The sequence below is a fragment of the Neophocaena asiaeorientalis genome, unplaced genomic scaffold, assembly GCF_003031525.2.
Source record: "Neophocaena asiaeorientalis asiaeorientalis breed wild unplaced genomic scaffold, Neophocaena_asiaeorientalis_V1.1 scaffold114, whole genome shotgun sequence".
NCBI classification, from domain to species: domain Eukaryota; kingdom Metazoa; phylum Chordata; class Mammalia; order Artiodactyla; family Phocoenidae; genus Neophocaena; species Neophocaena asiaeorientalis.
The window spans coordinates 1,594,744-1,614,329 of NW_020173116.1; positions in this window are offsets into that span (position 1 = coordinate 1,594,744).

Consider the following 19,586-nt stretch of genomic DNA (forward strand, 5'->3'; position numbering starts at 1 on the left):
GACTTAATTGATATTTATAGGACATTCCATCCAAAAGAACAGAATACACACTCTTCTCAAGTGCTCATGGAACATTCTCCAGGATAGATCATATCTTGGGTAACAAATCAAGCCTTGGTAATTTAAGAAAATTGAAATTGTATCAGGTATCTTTTCCGACTACAATGCTATCAGATTACAGGATATCAATTACAGTAAAAAAAATCTGTAAAAAATACAAACTCATGGAGGCTAAACAATACACTACTAAATAACCAAGTGATCACTGAAGAAATCAGAGGAAATCAAAAAAAACCTAGAAACAATTGACAGTGAAAACACGACGACCCAAAACCTACGGGTCACAAAAAAAAGCAGTTCTTAGAAGGAAGTTTATAGCAATACAAACCTACATCAAAAAACAAGAAAAATCTCAAATGAACAACCTAACCTTACACCTAAAGCAATTACAGAAAGAAGAACAAAAAAAACCCAAAGTTAGCAGAAGGAAAGAAATCATAAAGATCAGATCAGAAATAAGTGAAAAAGAAATGAAGGAAGAAATAGCTAAGATCAAAAAAACTAAAAGCTGGCTGTATTTTTTATTTTATTTTATTTTATTTTATTTTTTTTGCGATATGTGGGCCTCTCACTGTTGTGGCCTCTCCGTTGTAGAGCACAGGCTCTAGACGCACAGGCTCAGCGGCCATGGCTCACGGGTCCAGCCACTCCGTGGCATGTGGGATCTTCCTGGACCGTGGCACGAACCCGTGTCCCCTGCATCAGCAGGCGGACTCTCAATCACTGCACCACGAGGGAAGCCCTAAAAGTTGATTCTTTGAGAAGACAAACAAAATTGATAAACCATTAACCAGACTCATCAAGAAAAAAAGGGAGAAGACTTAAATCAATAGAATTAGAAATGAAAAAGGAGAAGTAACAACTGACACTGCAGAAATACAAAGGATCATGAGAGATTACTACAAGCAGCTATAGGCCCATAAAATGGACAACCTGGAAGAAATGGATAAATTCATAGAAAAGCACAACCTTCCAAGACTGAACCAGGAAGAAATAGAAAATATGAACAGACAAATCAGAAACACTGAAATTGAAATGGTGATTAAAAGTCTTCCAGAAAACAAAAGCCCAGGACCGGATGGCTTCACAGATGAATTCTATCAAAATTTAGAGAAGAGCTAAGCCTATCCTTCTCAAACTCTTCCAAAATATAGCAGTGAGAGGAACAATCCCAAACTCATTCTGCGAGGCAACCATCACCCTGATAACAAGACCAGACGAAGATGTCACAAAAAAAGAAAACTACATGCCAACACCACTGATGAACATAGATGCAAAAATCTTCAACAAAATACTAGCAAACAGAATCCAACAGCACATTAAAAGGATCATACACCATGATCCAGTGGGGTTTATCCTAGGAATGCAAGGATTCTTCAATATACACAAATCAATCAATGTGATACACCATATTAACAAATTGAATGATAAAACCATATGATCACCTCAATAGATGCAGAGAAATCTTTCGACAAAATTCATTTATGATAAAAGCCCTCCAGAAAGTAGGCATAGAGGAAACCTCCCTCAACATAATAAAGGCCACATATGACAAACCCACAGCCAACATAGTTCTCAAAAATGAAACCATTTGCTCTAAGATCAGGAACAAGACAAGGTTGCACACTCTCTCCACTATTTTTCTACATAGTTTTGGAAGTCTTAGCCATAGCAATCAGACAAGAAACAGATATAAAAGGAATCCATATTGGAAAAGAAGAAGTAAAACTGTCACTCTCTGCAGATGACGTGATACTATACAAAGAGAACCCTAAAAATGCTACCAGAAAACTGCTAGAGCTAATCAATGAATTTGGTAAAGTACAGGATACAAACTTAATGCACAGAAATCTATTGCATTCCTATACACTAATGATGAAAAATCTGAAAGAGAAATCAAGGAAACACTCCCATTTACCATTGCAACAAAAAGAATAAAATACCTAGGAATAAACCTACCTGAGGAGACAAAAGACCTGTATGCAGAAAACTATAAGACACTGATGAAAGGAATTAAAGATGATACAAAGAGACAGAAAGATATACCATGTTTTTGGATTGGAAGAATCAATATTGTGAAATGACTATACTACCCAAAGCAATCTACAGATTCAATGCAATCCCTATCAAACATCAAACTACCAATGGTATTTTTCACAGAAGTAGAACAAAGAATTACACAGTTTGTATGGAAACACAACAGACCCCACATAGCCAAAGCAATCTTGAGAAAGAAAAACGGAGTTCAAGGAATCAGACTCCTGGACTTCAGACTATACTACAAAGCTACAGTAATCAAGACAGTATGGTACTGGCACAAAAACAGAAATATAGATCAATGGAACAGTATTGAAAGCCCAGAGATAAACCCATGTATATATGGTCACATTATCTTTGATAAAGGATGCAAGAATATACAATGGATAAAAGACAGCCTCTTCAGTAAGTGGTGCTGGGAAAACTGGACAGCTACATGGAAAAGAATGAAATTAGAACACTCCCTAACACCATATACAAAAATAAACCCAAATGGATTAAAGACCTAAATGTAAGGCCAGACACTATCAAACTCTTAGAGGAAAACATAGGCAGAACACTCTATGACATACATCACAGAAATATCCTTTTTGACCCACCTCCCAGAGAAATGGAAATAAAAACAAAAATAAACAAATGGAACCTAATGAAACTTAAAAGCTTTCGCACAACAAAGGAAACCATAAACAAGATGAAAAGACAACCCTCTGAATGGGAGAAATTATTTGCAAATGAAGTAACTGACAAAGGATTAATCTCCAAAATATACAAGCAGCTCATGCAGCTCAATATCAAAAAAACAAACAACCCAATCCAGAAATGGGCAGAAGACCTAAATAGACATTTCTACAAAGAAGATATACAGATTGCCAACAAACACATGAAAGGATGCTCAACATCACTAATCATTAGAGAAATGCAAATCAAAACTACTGTGAGGTATCACCTCACACAAGTCAGAATGGCCATCATCAAAAAATCTACAAACAATAAATGCTGGAGAGGGTGTGGAGAAAAGGGAACCCTATTGCACTGTTGGTGGGAATGTAAATTGATACAGCCACTATGGTGAACAGTATGGAGGTTACTTATAAAACTAAAAATAGAACCTCCATACTACCCAGCAATCCCACTACTTGGCATATACCTGAGAAAACCATAATTCAAAAAAAGTCATGTACCACAAAGTTCATTGCAGCTCTATTTACAATAGCCAGGATATTGAAGCAACCTAAGTGTCCATCGACAGATGAATGGATAAAGAAGATGTGGCACATATATACAATGGAATATTACTCAGTCATAAAAAGAAATGAAATTGAGTTATTTGTAGTGAGGTGGATGGACCTAGAGTCTGTCATACAGAGTGCAGTAAGTCAGAAAGAGAAAATCAAATACCATATGCTAGCACATATATATGGAATCTAAAAAAATAAATGATTCTGATGAACCTAGGGGCAGGACAGGAAAGATGCAGATGTAGAGAATGGACTTGAGGACATGGGGAGGCAGAAGGGTAAGCTGGGGCGACATGAGACAGTAGCACTGACATATATATGTTACAAAATGTAAAACAGGTAGCTAGTGGGAAGCAGCTGCATCACACAGCAAAATCAGCTCTGTGCTTTGTGACAACCTAGAGGGGTGGGATAAGGAGAGTGAGTGGGAGATGCCAGAGGGAGGGAATATGGTGATATATGTATACATATAGCTGATTCACTTTGTTATACAGCAGAAACTAACACAACATTGTAAAGCAATTTTATTCAATAAAGATGTTAAAAAAAAAGAATGAAAATTGAAAAAAAAAATAAAGAGGCTAGGAACTGTAACTGATGCAAAGTAACCTCTTACTGCATGTTAGTTATTATCATTCAGTTCTGTCACTTTCCACAACTGCAAAATAATTCTTTCTGCCATAACAATCAATGGGTAGATAGAGCCTTAACATACACAAATTATTTTAGTTATAATTATCCTACTTGTTTTTCTGCACAATTCAATTTAGATACCAAGCAACATAATTTTCATATTGTACATGAGGAAGCTAAGCCTCCAACAATGGCTTGTCTCATTTCACATGGCTGGTGCATAGCAGAGTCATGGCCCAAACACAAGTGTTTGGAACCCCAAGTTCTACTGTCTTGACACTAAACTCCCTTTCTGAATAAAGGAGAACTTAGGAACAGATTTTCACCCTCCCCCCAAAACTTTTGTCACTGGTTGAATTGCAATTTCCTTGCTTCTTGCCCTTCACGAGGGAAAGAATTCATTCGAGATGCATAGAGCATTTTTAAGTAGCAGGAGTTTTATTAAGCAAAAGTGGAAGTACTCTCCCAAGAAAGGATGAGAACCAGCTGTCTGGAAACCAGAAGCAGCCCTGCAACGGGGTAGGGTTGGGTTTTTTATAGTGTTCCCTCCCTGTGTCCTGCATCATTTGACTGACAAGTTGATTGACAGCTTTTAGTTATATAACTTTTCTCCTAGTGTGTAGGCCCTTACCCATAAGCACCCAAGTGAAACCCACGGAGGGGAGGGGGCAAAAAATACAATGCTAATTTATTACAAATATAGCATAATGAACCCCGGGTTACCTTGAGTCACCTTTTAGGTTTTGGTGCACCTGCGCCATCCTGTGCTGGTGGTTTTATCTTGCTTGGTCCTGATGTGGCTGGAAACCTAGCGGTGGTCCTTGACTACAGGAGGGAGGATCTCTGGATGTGTTCTGATCATCAGTGTCCCAGTGGGGGAGGAAAAGATGAGCCGTCCAGGATGGGGCAAGACCCGCTCATGTCTGACTAGCTACCTAACATTTTGACTAATTGTGGTCATCACCAGACCAAAGATTTTCAAACAACTCAACTTCAACAAATCGGTCCTTCTGTCTCCTTTGCCCCTCGCTGAAAGGTGAATGTAAAAAGATAACCCTTCATCTGATCACAGTGTGGTAGTTCAAACTCTAAATATCATACCCACATTCAAAGCAAGAACAAGGGGTGTAATGATAGAACCGCCATCTACTCTTTTTAACAGTAAAAGAAAAGTTTCCCCAAAGTTCCCACAGCATCTTCCTTTACATCGGAATGAGGCCACATGACCTAGTCTACACCTGAGGTCAGTAGGGAACATGGAACAGTGGACTCATCTAGGGCTGGGCACATGGTCATCCCAAACAAAATCAGGTCATCCCACACTGGTGATAAGAAGGGGGAATGAATATTGGGCAAACAACTAACCGTGCCAGTCGCAAACACTGCATGATTCCCCAAGCTGGCAAGAGGAGAGCCAGGTTCAATAGAAGCAGCCTGTAAGAGAACAAAAAATGAGGGCAATAATGCACTGAGAACCAGGTCTTATCAAGGAATGAGATTATTTTAAGACCTTAGAGAGGTGGCAGGGTTGCCCCATTAATATTTAATTTCTTGCTAACACAGGCTCAAAGCTATACTTACTTTTATTTGTGAAATAGAGTAACATGGGCTTTTTTCTTGCACTTCAAGTATGTGGAACAATCTATCAGCTACATCTGTCTTCTGAGTTCTCTCCTGCTCTGCATCCTTTCAGGAACATTGGAATTTTAATGCAGGCTTCAGTAGAACACAAAGCAATGAATCATGGAATTTTCAAGCCTTTTGACATTACCAGCAGAGGACAAAGCTTTGAGTACAGATGGTTGATGAGGACAAAGATAACTGACAGAATTGAGCATCACCAAAGAACGTGACCCCTGGGCTGCATACCCAACTGTCTTTCTGTGGACGTCAGTGTGATCCTGAGGAAATCACCTCAAACGCACGTGGAGATGGGATTAAAAACATGTCCCCTTTCATCTGATCTGCTCTTTCCCTCCCAGACAGTAAGATGGGATGTTATAAGAGGCCCCCCATGCTGTTACTTAGTGTACCTATTTGGGACTTGGAGACTGGCTGTTTCTATACATAAATCTCCCCACCAAGTCCTCCCTTCATCCCCTTCCCCATTCACCGCCACCTGTCCCAGAACTAGATTACAGTTAGGTAAGTCAGTTGGGACAATCTTTTCTTAAAAGATTGCAGGGGCTTCCCTGGTGGCGCAGTGGTTGGGAGTCCGCCTGCAGATGCAGGGGACACGGGTTCGTGCCCCGGTGCGGGAAGATCCCACATGTCGCGGAGCGGCTGTGCCCGTGAGCCATGGCCGCTGAGCCTGCGCGTCCGGAGCCTGTGCTCCGCAACGGGAGAGGCCACAACAGTGAGAGGCCCGCGTACCACAAAAAAAAAAAAAAAAAAAAAAAGATTGCACAGTTCTTATTATGTCATCAATGGAAGCATACCAATTATTCAAGATAGATAAATAGTTCCACATCTCCCAGAAAGCAGATAATTAAAAATATACAAATGTGAAGATATATAAATTTTAGCTAAACCTTTAGAGAAGATTTACTATTTATCAAGTAAAAAATAGATCCTTATTTATCAAATAATCTGAGTCCACTCGGCTTGGACCAACTCTACAAGCTCCAGGCCTGCCCCTCCCTCCTTCAGCACAGCCATTTTCTTCTTCAAGGCCCAGGCCAGTAACCCCCTCCCTTGCCCACCATCTTCTTCACCTCCTATCTCACTTTTATGCAAATATGGAACAAATGTCCTGTCATCGTTCTGAGACATTGGCTCTGTGACCAACCATTATAAGTTTTCCAAGCACACACTATTTTAACTCTACTTTAAACTTTTCATCCAGATTGTTACCATCACTGAGGAGAATGAAGGGGAGAGTGTGTGCTGACTTTTTGATAAAGCAATTGAGACAAAGAAAACAACACTGGACAGGAGCTAGTCCAGAGGCCACAAGATGTGGTGGGCAGTGAGTGAGCAGGGTTGGTGGAGGAGCAGAGAAGGGTGCGCAGAGCTGGACAGCTCCCCAAAACAGAAAGTCACCACCAGGATATAAAGCACACTCAGCCTTTCTTAAGGAATCTCCAAATCACCCACAGGAGAAAATCTTGGGAAAAAATCTGAACTTCCTGTAGTTAAGAAAGGACAAGGGCATCTATCCATTGAATTTTGTTATGAAAAGTGAAAGTGGAAATCCCCAGTTACTAAATGGCAGAGTAAAGACATTTCTGCATTCTCAAAATGACTCTTAAACATCAGGTAGAAAAGAGACAAATAAAAGCTCTTTGATGATCTGGGTGATAACTCTAATCACGGACCATTATTTTTTGTTGTTGTTTTTATATTAGGGTATAGTTGATTAACAATGTTGTGTTAGTTTCAGGTGTACAGCAATGTGATTCAGCCATACATATACATGTATCTCTTCTTTTTCTAATTCTTTTCCCATTTAGGTTATTACAGGCTATTGAGCAGAGTTCCCTGTGCTATACAGTAGGATGGGCCACCATTTATGAAGACAGACAGCAGACAGATGAATGTCAAGTGACATGGCAGACCCAGAGAAGAAGTGTCAACTCTAAGTCCCTATGGAATGAAGGAGTGAGGAAACAAATGAGATACAGCCAGTTTGACCCCAATATGGAAAAGGGTTAGGAATTGGAGGAACCAATCCAAAGCGGAAGGTGTGAGGAAGTCAGGAGCTAAAAACAGATTGATTGAAAGTTTTTGTTAGGTTGAACCATATGCAATTGCCTATTATTACAGGTTGAACTATGTCCCCTCAAAATTATATGTGGAAGTCCTAACTCCTGGTGTGTCAAAATGTGACCTTATTTAGAAACAGGCTTATTGTAGATGTGATTAGTTAAGATAAGATCATTAGACTAGGCCCTAAGCCAGTATGACCGGTGTCCTTATAAAAAGAGGAAATTTGGACACAGAAACACACACGGGGAGCTCACTATGTAAAAATAAAGGCAGAGATTGTGGTGGTGCATTTAAAAGCCAAGGAATGCCAAAGATTGCCAGTGAATCCCCCAGAAGCTAGGGGAGAGGCCTGGAACAGATTTTCCCTCACAGCCCTAAGAAGGAACCAACCCTGCTGACACCTTGTTCTTGGACTTCTCTCCTCCAGAACTGTGAGACATTAAATTTCTGTTTTTTAAGTCAGCCAATCTGTGGCACTTTGATACAGCAGCCCCAAGAAACAAATCCACCTACATTTGACACTTTTAGTCCAACAAAAAAGCAGTAATTTCACTTGATTCAACCTAAATCCAAGAGGCAGTTAGACTGTTGGATCCCCCCTCTCCCCAGCCCCAGCAGAGTCAAGTTTTAGCCTCCGGAGAAAGAGGGAGAAGTACTTCCAAACTTTTGTATGTCAAGCAGATTAAAGCTTAACAACTGCTATTTTAGCAGATGGAGATACATTTAATGACAAGGTAAATCTCAGAAATGGCTGTGTGGCAGGGAGAGGCTAGAGGAGGTGGAGGTTTCTGAGAGGAAGACCAATTTGAGGCCAGATTGACTAGCCCAGGACATTCAGTGAACATGATTGCAGGAGGAGAAGGGGGTGATGCCCTGAGGATGCTGCAGAGTCTCCAAGTTGTAATTCAGAACATCACTCCTCATGGTTTCACATGCCTGGACTGCATTGAGGGAGCTTAAATGGTAAACTTAAGAATCAGATTCTACAAAAAGACAAGCCACAGACTGTGAGAAAATGTTTTCAAATCACATATAGAATAAAGGACTCATATCCAAGAATATATAAAGAACTTTCAACACACTATAATAAGAAAACAAACAACTCAGTTTTTTAAAAGATTGGCAAAAGATTTGAGCAAGCATCTCTCCAAAGATATACGAATTGCAAATAAACAAATGAAAAGATGTTCTGCACCATTAGTCATTAGGGAAACGCAAACCAAAACCATAATGAGATATCACTTCATACCTAATACGTACATATATATATATATTATTTTTCATATTATTTTCCATTATAGGCTATTGCAAGATATTGAGTAGAGTTCCCTGTGCTATTCAGTAGAACCTTGTTGTTTATCTATTTTATATTTAGTAATATGTATATGTTAATCCCCAAATCCTAATTTATCCCTCCCCCACCCCTTTCCCCTTTGGTAACCATAAGTTTGTTTTCTATGTTTGTGGGTCTATTTCTGTTTTGCAGATAAGTTATTTTGTATCATTTTTTTACATTCAACATGTAAGCAATATCATATGATATTTGCCTTTCTCTGTCTGACTTACTTCACTTAGTATGATCATCTCTAGGTCCATCCATGTTGCTGCAAATGGCATTATTTCACTCTTTTTATGGCTGAGTAATATTCCGTTGTATATATGTACCACATCTTCTTTATCCATTCATCTGTCAATGGACATTTAGGTTGCTTCCATGTCTTGGATTTTGTAAATAGTGCTGCTATGAACATTGGGGTGCATGTATCTCTCCAGATATATGCCCAGGAGTGGGATGGCTAAAACTTAAAAGACTGCTCATACCAAGTGTTGGGTAAGATGTGAAGCAACTAGAACTCTCATACACTGCTGATAGGAATGGTAAAATGGTGCCACCCCTTTGCAGAACATTTCAGCAGTTTCTTAAAAAGCTAAATATGCGCTGGCCATACAACCCAGCCATTCCACTCCTAGGAATTACTCGAGATGAATGAAAGCATATGTCCACACAAAGACTTGTTCATGAATGCTCATTGCAGCTCTATTCATAATACCTAAAACCTGGAAGCAACCCAAATGCCCATCAACAGCTGAACAGATAAGCAATTTGTTATATATCTAGTCAATGGATACTAACTTAGCAATAAAACTAACCCATTAATACATGCAAAAAGATGGATGAATCTTATAATAATTACACTGAGTGAAACAAGTCCAACAAAAAAGGGAACATACTGTATTCATCAACTTGTATAGACCCTAGAAAATGCAAGCTCGTCTATAATAACGGTTGCCTAGGGATGGGAAGGGACTGACGAGGGGTAAGAGGAAAGGATTACAAAAGGACATGAGGAGACTGTTGGGGGTAATGGATATGTCCATTATGTAATTGTGGTGAGGGTTTCATGGTTTCAGGGATATATATATAATATTATGTCAAAACTTATCAAATGTTACACTTTAAATATGTACAGCTTATTGTATATTATTCCACAATAAAGCTGTAAAAAAAATTAAAAAGCTAAGAAAAAAAGAAGTCTATTAAATTGAGATTTTTTTTTTTTAATTTAATTTATTTATTTATGGCTGTGTTGGGTCTTCGTTTCTGTGTGAGGGCTTTCTCTAGTTGTGGCAAGCGGGGGCCACTCTTCATCGCGGTGCACAGACCTCTCACTATCGCGGCCTCTCTTGTTGCGGAGCACAGGCTCCAGACGCGCAGGCTCAGTAATTGTGGCTCACGGGCCCAGTTGCTCCGCGGCATGTGGGATCCTCCCAGACGAGGGCTCGAACCCGTGTCCCCTGCATTGGCAGGCAGATTCTCAACCACTGCGCCACCAGGGAAGCCCCTTAAATTGAGATTTTTATGTTTTCCCTTTGGTTCTTTTAAAAAAATATTTTGGTGTGCTTTAAAACAAAAGACACACATAGAAAAATTGATTAAACCACAGCAAAGCCGTAATAAGAAGGACTCACGTTACTGGTAATGTTGTTAACACCAGAGGTTATATTAATTGCAAATAAGCATTGTATTTGGTTTTGAGATTCTTGATGACTGGGGAGGAGAGAAGAGCAGGTAATGTAATAGGTTGCACAGTTCTCATTATCTCATAAATGGAAGCACACCAATTATTTAAGAGAAATTCGCTCTTGTATTCTGAGAGAAATTTATCCCATGGTGCCTTAGGATGGCCATTGAATGATTTAATGAACAATTCCTCAACAAATATTCCACAGTAATGGCCAAAACCATCTTGTGTAGCTATTTCCTCAGTTCAGACAAAGGACATATCATTAAGTCTAAACCATTATGGAGTTAAACCAACATGGTCAGAAAGGTAGCATTCTGATCTATCTATAACAGCGAAGTTATATCCTTGCATCCTTAGTTATACAGGTAAACTATGCCCTGAGTCTCCAGGACTCACCTGCTGGTAGATACACACCGGGAGTCCAAGCAAATTTTAGCTTGTTACCTGCCAATGTACATGACCTCAACACTCTGACAAACCTGCTGTCCTCTCAACATTTCTGCCAGATGCCGCCCCTGCTTCTACAGAATCTGCAGAGCAGACCTCACCCAGAACAGGGCTGGGTGTTACATAGGGCACTGCCAGCTGCTCCGAAGATCACGGTGGCTCACTAGGCCACTTACACTGCTGCCCTCCAGCTTACAAGAGGCCTGCTTCGTTACAGTGTGTGACAAAGTAAGGATCCCACCTCCCATTATGTCATTATGTAATGCTCTATTACCAGTTCTGCTGGAACCCAATACCTTACAGAGCTTTCACTGGAAAAACACTCCATTTCTGCTCACCGTCCTCTCACTCCCGAGGTCTGAGACTTGCAACCATGACACTAGGCAGAGGACAGAGTAAAGTGAGTACCTCGGTGTACCCGGCTCCTTCCTCTCTCAGGATGGGTTCTCTCCTAAGAGGGCACTAGCCCCACCTCCAAGTGGACCTTGGTTAGGTCATCTGACTCATTCTCCGTGAATGGTTAGCCATCTCCAAATCCATGTAGTTGACACAATGAGCATCAGTGGTTCTCAAACTTTACCACACGTTAGAATCTTTGAAAAACCACAATGTCCAGGACACATAACAGTCTCCAAGTGATTCCAGCGCACAGACAAGTTTTAAGGCCTGTGGTCCTGACAGAAGCTAAAATCCAGGCTACAAATGCATCAGAAATTCTCTTTTGTCTCCTAAGACTAATGGAATTGAGAGTTAACTTACTTGGGGTGCTATCTTCTCATCCTCAGTCTTGTGCCTTTGCTGTAAATTCACCATCTAGAAGCAAGGAAGCTGAGGAATATTTAATAGAAAGAGAAATGCAAATTTGAAGGTTAAAACCAGGGACTGTGAAAAGTCTCAGTACAATCAGAAGAACAAATTTTATGCTCAAGTAAAACACATACCAGGAGTCACCCACTCCCTCCTTTGCTCTCTGCTGTTTGTTTGTTTTGTACGGAAATGATAAGTTTGGTAAAGAAAGCATATTTCAGACTCAGCCTTCCCAGGCAGCCTTCTGTATCTTCTGTTTAAGTGACAGCTCTTAGGATGATGTATGAATTTTAAAGAGGCAATGTCCAAGCTCATCTCAGGTTTACTTGGGCATTATTATTCATGAAGCCCTTTCTGAGCTCTATTCAAGGATATCTGTAAACTGTCTCCAAAGACCAGGGACCCCTACTGTAATAAGCAAGTCATTTATATGGAGGAAATGAAAAACCTGCCATGTCTGCCAAATGAAGGCAGACATGCCTAAGCAGAGAAGGATTGATGAAGCAAGATTAGAGAAAGCTGAAAGCTGGGTTAAAATACATCAAATTTGCTGAGTGATGGAGAACATACCAACAACCACCAGGAATGGATGTTAGTGCCTAGATCATGTTGAATTTATTTTTTTTTTAAGAAAGAAGTACATAAGAAAGCTCTAAAACCTAAGATTTACAGAAATTATGGCCCAGAGATCTCAAACACCTGCTACGTCCTGGTGAAGGATGATGGCATTTCTTTTGGCCGCCTTCTCCTGGAACAGCACAGGCTCCATCCTGCTTAAATATATACAGATGTCCTATGCTCTGCAGTCATTGACAGCCCAATTCTCTCCTCAGCATCCAGGAGAACAGCCGTGTCCTGATACACAGACAGTGGCCACCAGCAGGCACTGGCAAAGGTCTCTCATCAAGGGCTGTGACAACCCAACTGTTCTGTGTCCCTTTCATGGGGCCTACTCCAGATCATGAAACCTTCAGCTTCATGTTCATTTATTTTATTTAATAATCACTTACAGAGCACTCATCCCATACCAGACACTATTCCAAGTCCCTTATCAATATGAACTCATTCAGTGCTTCCCACAACCTACCCTGTAAGGCAGGTACTACCATGATCTTAATGCTACAGATGCCATGGAGAGGCTGAGTCATGTGTTCAAGGTCACACAAGGAGAAAATGGTAGGGGCAGGGTGTGAATGCAAACTGACTTCTGGTTTCAGACTCTTTTCCCAACAAGTGTTCTGTACTGCCTTTCTAACTACTCTGTGACCCGATCATGTCTTGCTCTATCACTGTTGTATGACTGCTTACAAACAGGTCTGTGCTATTTAAAGTTCTTTAAAATGAACATGAGGGATATATGCGGGAGGGTGGTATCATTTCTTTTAGACCTTTAGGCAAAGGTTGAAAGCAGTGGTTCCCAAATGTCAGCATATGTCAGAACCCCTTGGAGAGCTGGTTAAGACACAGATCTCTGCACCCCTAGAGTTTCTGAGTCAGTAGGTCTGAGTGGGGCCCAAGAACGTACGTCTCTGATCAAGTTCTTGGGTGACATTGATGTTGATGCTCTGGGGACCACACTTTGAGAACCACTGGTCTAAAGCATTATTTTTAACCCTTGAGAAACATTAGGCTAGTAAAATTTTGGCTATTAAAGGAGTTCATCCTAAGTCATTTTTATATCATTGGGAAGAAAGACAATCTCTCCTGAAGAGAAAAAGAAGAACCAAAGAATACTCTTGAGATTGTGTGAAGACTGAGGGTGAAGATACATGGTTTTCTTAGTTTTTCTGTTTCTGAGAAGAAAAAAGAAGATTAAAATTAGTGACTAAACCAGAAGGAAGTTTCAGAACCCCTAAGATTGGTAAGACGGGCCTCTCCAGGAGCCTGTGTTGCAGAAAAAGGTGAGAACTGACAGTACCTGGTGTCCACATGGCATTGGCTCCACTGAAGGGAGAGTGAACATGTCCCTATGTATTTGAATCTTTTTACATATGTCCCCATATGTCACCTTGTTCAAGTAACTAGTACATTATTATGATTAGTTGTCATCCTTGTTTTAGTAAAAAGATATATTGCATAGGTACAATATAAATGGTCAGAATGTATGCTACATTTAGTTTCTCATCAATCAAACAATATTTTCTGTGATTGTGTTATATGCTTAACACTGTGCTAAGGACCAAAGTGGCACCAACCAAGTATGAAACATGGCCTCTGCCCACATAAAACTCACAACGCAGCTGGGAAGTCAAGTAACTCTCACTGAAGCAGAAAAAAGCAAACAAAATCAGAAGTGAGAGTAATGTTATTTATGATTTATAAAACAATACTTTTTCTTTTTAGTAACATGTACTATTATTTTATCTATTCACTCAGCAAATATGAGTTGGGACAAGTACCATGTTGGACCATGGGAGTAGAAATAAAGGCATGCTTCTTGCCATTAAGAAGTTCATAGTCTGTGGAAGAAAGACACTTAAACATGCATTTACCAAATGTGATTAGAACCATAACTAGTAACAGAAACATGCACAGGTTGTTATTAAAACAGAAAGGAAGATGTGGCTCATCTTCCTAGGCTCAGAGGGTCTTAAAAGTCTCATAGAGAAGGTGATCCTGAGCTGAAGCATGAAAGGTAAGTGGGAAATTGTCAAGTATACAAGTTGTACACTAGAGAGGATTCTGCATCCCACAGATGCATGGAGGTCTCACAAGCAAGGCAGATTCCAAGACTTCCAGAGAGATCGTGCAGCCAGAGCAGGTGCCATAAAAGGGAGTCGCAGGATAGGCAGTCACCTGTCAGCCTGATGGTCTTTGCATGCCACAGAAAGGAGATTAGACTTTTACCCAAAACAAAATGGAAGCCATTGAACAGCTATAAGCAAATGTCATATTTTAGAGAGTACTCTCTGAGAGAATAGAGAATGGAAAGGAAGAGAGAGAGAATACTACAATAATTGATGCATAAGATGATGAGGGTCTGAATTCAGAGAGGAGGAGGGAGAAGGAGGCGAATTATAGAGCTAATTAAGAATATAGACTTCGGGGCTTCCCTGGTGGCACAGTGGTTGAGAGTCCGCCTGGCGATGCAGGGGACACGGGTTCGCGCCCCGGTCCGGGAAGGTCCCACATGCCGCGGAGTGGCTGGGCCCGTGAGCCATGGCCGCTGAGCCTGCGCGTCCGGAGCAACGGGAGAGGCCACAACAGTGAGAGGCCCACATACTGAAAAAACAAAACAAGACAAAAACAAACAAACAAAAAAGAATATAGACTTGGCACTCGAGGCCTCTCTAAACATAGCTCATGAAGGAGAGGGAGAAGTACAAAACAACAGCATTGAGAGAAAACCTTTGATACACGTAAAGGAAAAAATAATTAAATAAGGAAAAAACTTAATCCAAAAGAAAACAAAGAGAAGAAAAAGTGTGAAAAAAAGCAAAAGCTAAGATTAGCAAAATGAATCCAAATATATTAATAATTATGATAAATATAACTGAACTAAATTCTGAAGTTGAAAGACAAATATTTTCAGGTTGGATTTTAAAAATCCAACTAAATGTCATTCACAGAGAAATGCCTAAAAGCATCAGTAGTCAGAAAATTTGAAAGTACAGAAATAGAAAAATTATAGTAAGGAAATCAAAACCAAAGAAGGTAAACATAGCAATATTAATATCAGACAAAACAAACACTAAGGCAAATAGCATTTGAGAGAAATGAGAGATAAAAAGGTCACTAAGGATGTAAATGACCAGAAAGATATAACAATTCTAAATTCATATGTTTCTGATAACAGCCTCAAAATTTATAAAGCAATATTTAAAAACAAAGAAAATCTAGCAAATCACTATTGAACTATGGAATCTTAACATACCTCTCTCAGTAACTAAAAAATAAAGCAAATGAAAAATCAGTGAGAACATAAAAAATTTTGAGGCACAAAATTAATAAAGTAAATTAATGATATTAACAAAACACTGCATTTAACAGTGGTTGGAAAAGTCAATCCAACATAAAAATGGGCAAGACATATGTATAGGGCATTTACAGAAAAATAGAAATCATAAATGACTAATAAACATAAGAAGAGATGTTCAACCTCATTAAAAATCAAGTGCAAATTAAAATCATAATGAGATACCATGTCAGCACTACTTTGACATTGGTGAGGATGTGACACCAGAAGAGGCCCAGTGGTGGGAGCTTAATTTTTTTCCACCATTCTGGAGGGTGGTGTGGCATTATTGCCTGAAGTTGACCCTGCAAACATCCCTCCATCAGCAACTTCACTCCTAAGGGAGTGTGTTAGTCTGCTCAGATTGCCATAATAAAACACAGACTGGGTGGCTTAAAGAAGAGAAATTTATATTCTCCCAGTTCTGGAAGCTGGAATTCCAAGGTCAAGATCAAAGTGCCATAGAAAGTCCACGGTCAATGTTCCAAGACTTCTCCTCTTGGCTTCAGATGGTCATCCTCTTGTTACTTCTTCACATGGTTGTCCCTCAGGGCACATCTTGTGTCTCTCTGTGTGACCTAATCTCCTCTTCTTTAAGGAAGCCAATCAGATTCAATTATTTCCCACCCTAACAGCCTCACTTTTAACTTAATTACTTCTTTCAAGGCCCTGTCTCCAAAAATAGTCACATTCTGAAGTACTGGGGGTTAAGACTTCAATTTATGAACTTTGGACAGGCACAACTCAGTTCAAACAAAGAGCTTCCTTGGAGAAACTCTCTCTTGTGGCACAAAGAAACATGTGTAAGCAACTTTTACTGTACCTGCTATAATAACATATAAAAAGACAAAAAAAAATGGGAAATATTGGAATATAAATGTTCATCATCAGGAGAGTGATAATAAATTGAGATATTTTGGAATAACATACTACTGTTAAAATGAAGTGTAGTTATATATGCTGACATGGGTAAAAATCATAAATATGTATTTTTGAGTGGAAAAAGGAAATTGCAAAAATTCATGCAGAATGACACAATTTATATAAAATTGTAAAATATGCAGAACAGTAGATATTATTCAAGGCATTGTAAATATGTAAATTAAATCAAAAAGACATGCAGGGGAATAATAAACAACAAATTCAGGGTGATGCTTACGTGGGATGGGAGGATGGGAATTGCATTTGAGGAAGCATACACAGGGCTTCAATAGTGTTGATTATGTTTTACTTTTTAAGATGGGAATCAGGTATCCCAGTATTCATTATATTACTATGTATATCTTTTGAATATCTGAAATACTTATCATAAATTAAAGCTAAAATTAAAATATAAGAATTTTGGTTTTCCGTGTTTTCATTTTCTTATGCAAAGTTATTGATGCTTTTTGAGCTTTCTTTTACTTAATAAAGAGTATAAATTTTTAAGACATTTTTAAAGGGGGCTCAACTGTATATAAGAATTCTAAGAACAAAAAGAAGAAATAATAACATAACAATGCTGAAAAAATAAAATAGATTATTTCCCCAAAATGAAATGCTACATTGCCAAGACAGAGAATGATGAAGGAAGAGTAGAAAAATTGGAAATAAGAAGAGTAAAATGTTTTAAGATGAATAAAGTTGTGGAATGCCAATAATCAATAAATATAAATCAACCTGAAGCACATAACTTAGAAATATATTACAACAGTAAACACTGCAATCAACTTGGATATCGTTCTCATCCTATTCATATCTCTAACTTCCTCATGAGAAAAAGCAAATGTGCCTTTTAGACTCAAAAGAAAACAATTTTCTTTTCATTTAGCTTTTTCCATGACCATTAACAAGTCATTGGCATGGATTTTTGCAAGTCTAGTTATACTTTGCTAAAATGGAAATTAGATATAGATAGCTACTAACAGCTCTCTTAAGAGTTTGAATATTAGACTCATTAATTTCATCAGAGAAGAGTGAGATTATGTACAATCAAATATGAATAAATAAAATACAATAGTACTTTATTAATATGTTATTAAAGTTTTAGAAAAACGTTAATACTTTATTAATGACAATTAAGATCCTCTAGAATGGTGTAGGTTATAATGAGCACAGCTGATAAAACTATAATCCTTTTTCTCAACAGATTTCTTTGCTTGTGGTGAAAGTAGGGTTTCTTATCACTGACTAATAATGTGCAAAAGGTCCTTCAATTTTCTATGATGGAAATCTCAAGGTCCTGGTCCACTGCAAACATCCCCAACTACTTCAGAGAGGCTATAAAGGTGTCTCCCCTGATGTGATTAATACAGGCCCTTCTGATACCATGTGGTGTCATTTTCGCCTCCTCTGCTCTCACTGTCAATCTGGTTCTTTAAGGTCTCAGGCAAAACAATGTGTCATGGTGCATCTTCATCTCCAGCTGACACCCCCCAATGCTGTGCCCAGTGGCACCCAAACCACACCCTGTGTGACCGTTACACAAGAAGGAAAGACCAGTGACCTGTCTGTGCTACATCATAGCATCCCTGGAGGTGGTAGACTGGACCACATGCAGGTACCTGAGCCAAACACGTCCAATCAGAGTTCTTCTCCTGTATTTTCCAGACTAGAGTTGGAAGGACTGGAAACTGGGAACTGTGTCTGTCATTGATTGAGACTTTGGCACATGGTAGGTATTCTCACTGAATGAAGGAAGGAAAGAATGAACCAAGGCACTGTCATTGGCACACCGTGTCAGCCTCAGTCCCTCTTCCCTCGGGATGAGCTTTCTCTACAGGAGCCTCATTTTCTCTTTCACAGGTGACGCCCACCCTACTAACCATCCAGACTTTCTAACACACAGTCGAATTTGGGTAACCATGGTTAGCTTTAAATTGGGACCCCTTTACCTGATCAATTACACCGAAAATGCAACAAGACGCTATGTGAAGTAGTGAATTACTCAGTACTCAAAACATATGGGCAGAGAGTGGAAAACCACCTGTTAGAAGTCGGGGGACAGCTTTTCCTTCCATGGGGGGGAGGCTGGGTTACATGACACCTAAGGACATTTCCAACTCTAATGTTTTATTTTCCTAGTAACAGCAGAGTAGTCAGCATCATATTCCCAGGTCTTGAAGACCCCAGCTTTGCTGAGAACCAGGGATTCCTGTAGGTCATACTAATTTCAGGTATGTTTTCTCTTGCTCATCAATCTTAAGACACATTTTTTTGCACATACTAATATCTCTGAAAGAGTTATGAGTCTTTCAATCAATAGCTTGTCATTGTTTAATTGCCAGTGCTTTGCTTTTTCTTCCTTAGTGGCCCATAAAATAATGGTGTGCCTTACGATTGATGACATCTTTGATTCAATTAAATATGTTAGGCCTTTTTCAGGCTCCTCTGATGTATTCATAGTCAATGTGTTCTTTTGTTTTTCTTGTGATTTCCGAATATATATAATCAACACTCTTAAATATATACCCACAGGCTTTGCAGGCAAGCCCCTCTCCCATTTGATAGGGCAAGGACTAATGTTTTGATTACTCAACTACATGGACGCAAAACAAGTAATGAAAAGATATTTCACAGCATTTAGAGACGTCTTTTTGCAGAGCTGCATTAAGTAACTTGTCTGTCCAGTCCAGACTCATTGGTTACTAAATGAAGCCACTCAGAGGGAAAAGTTCAGTCCCACAACCATAATAC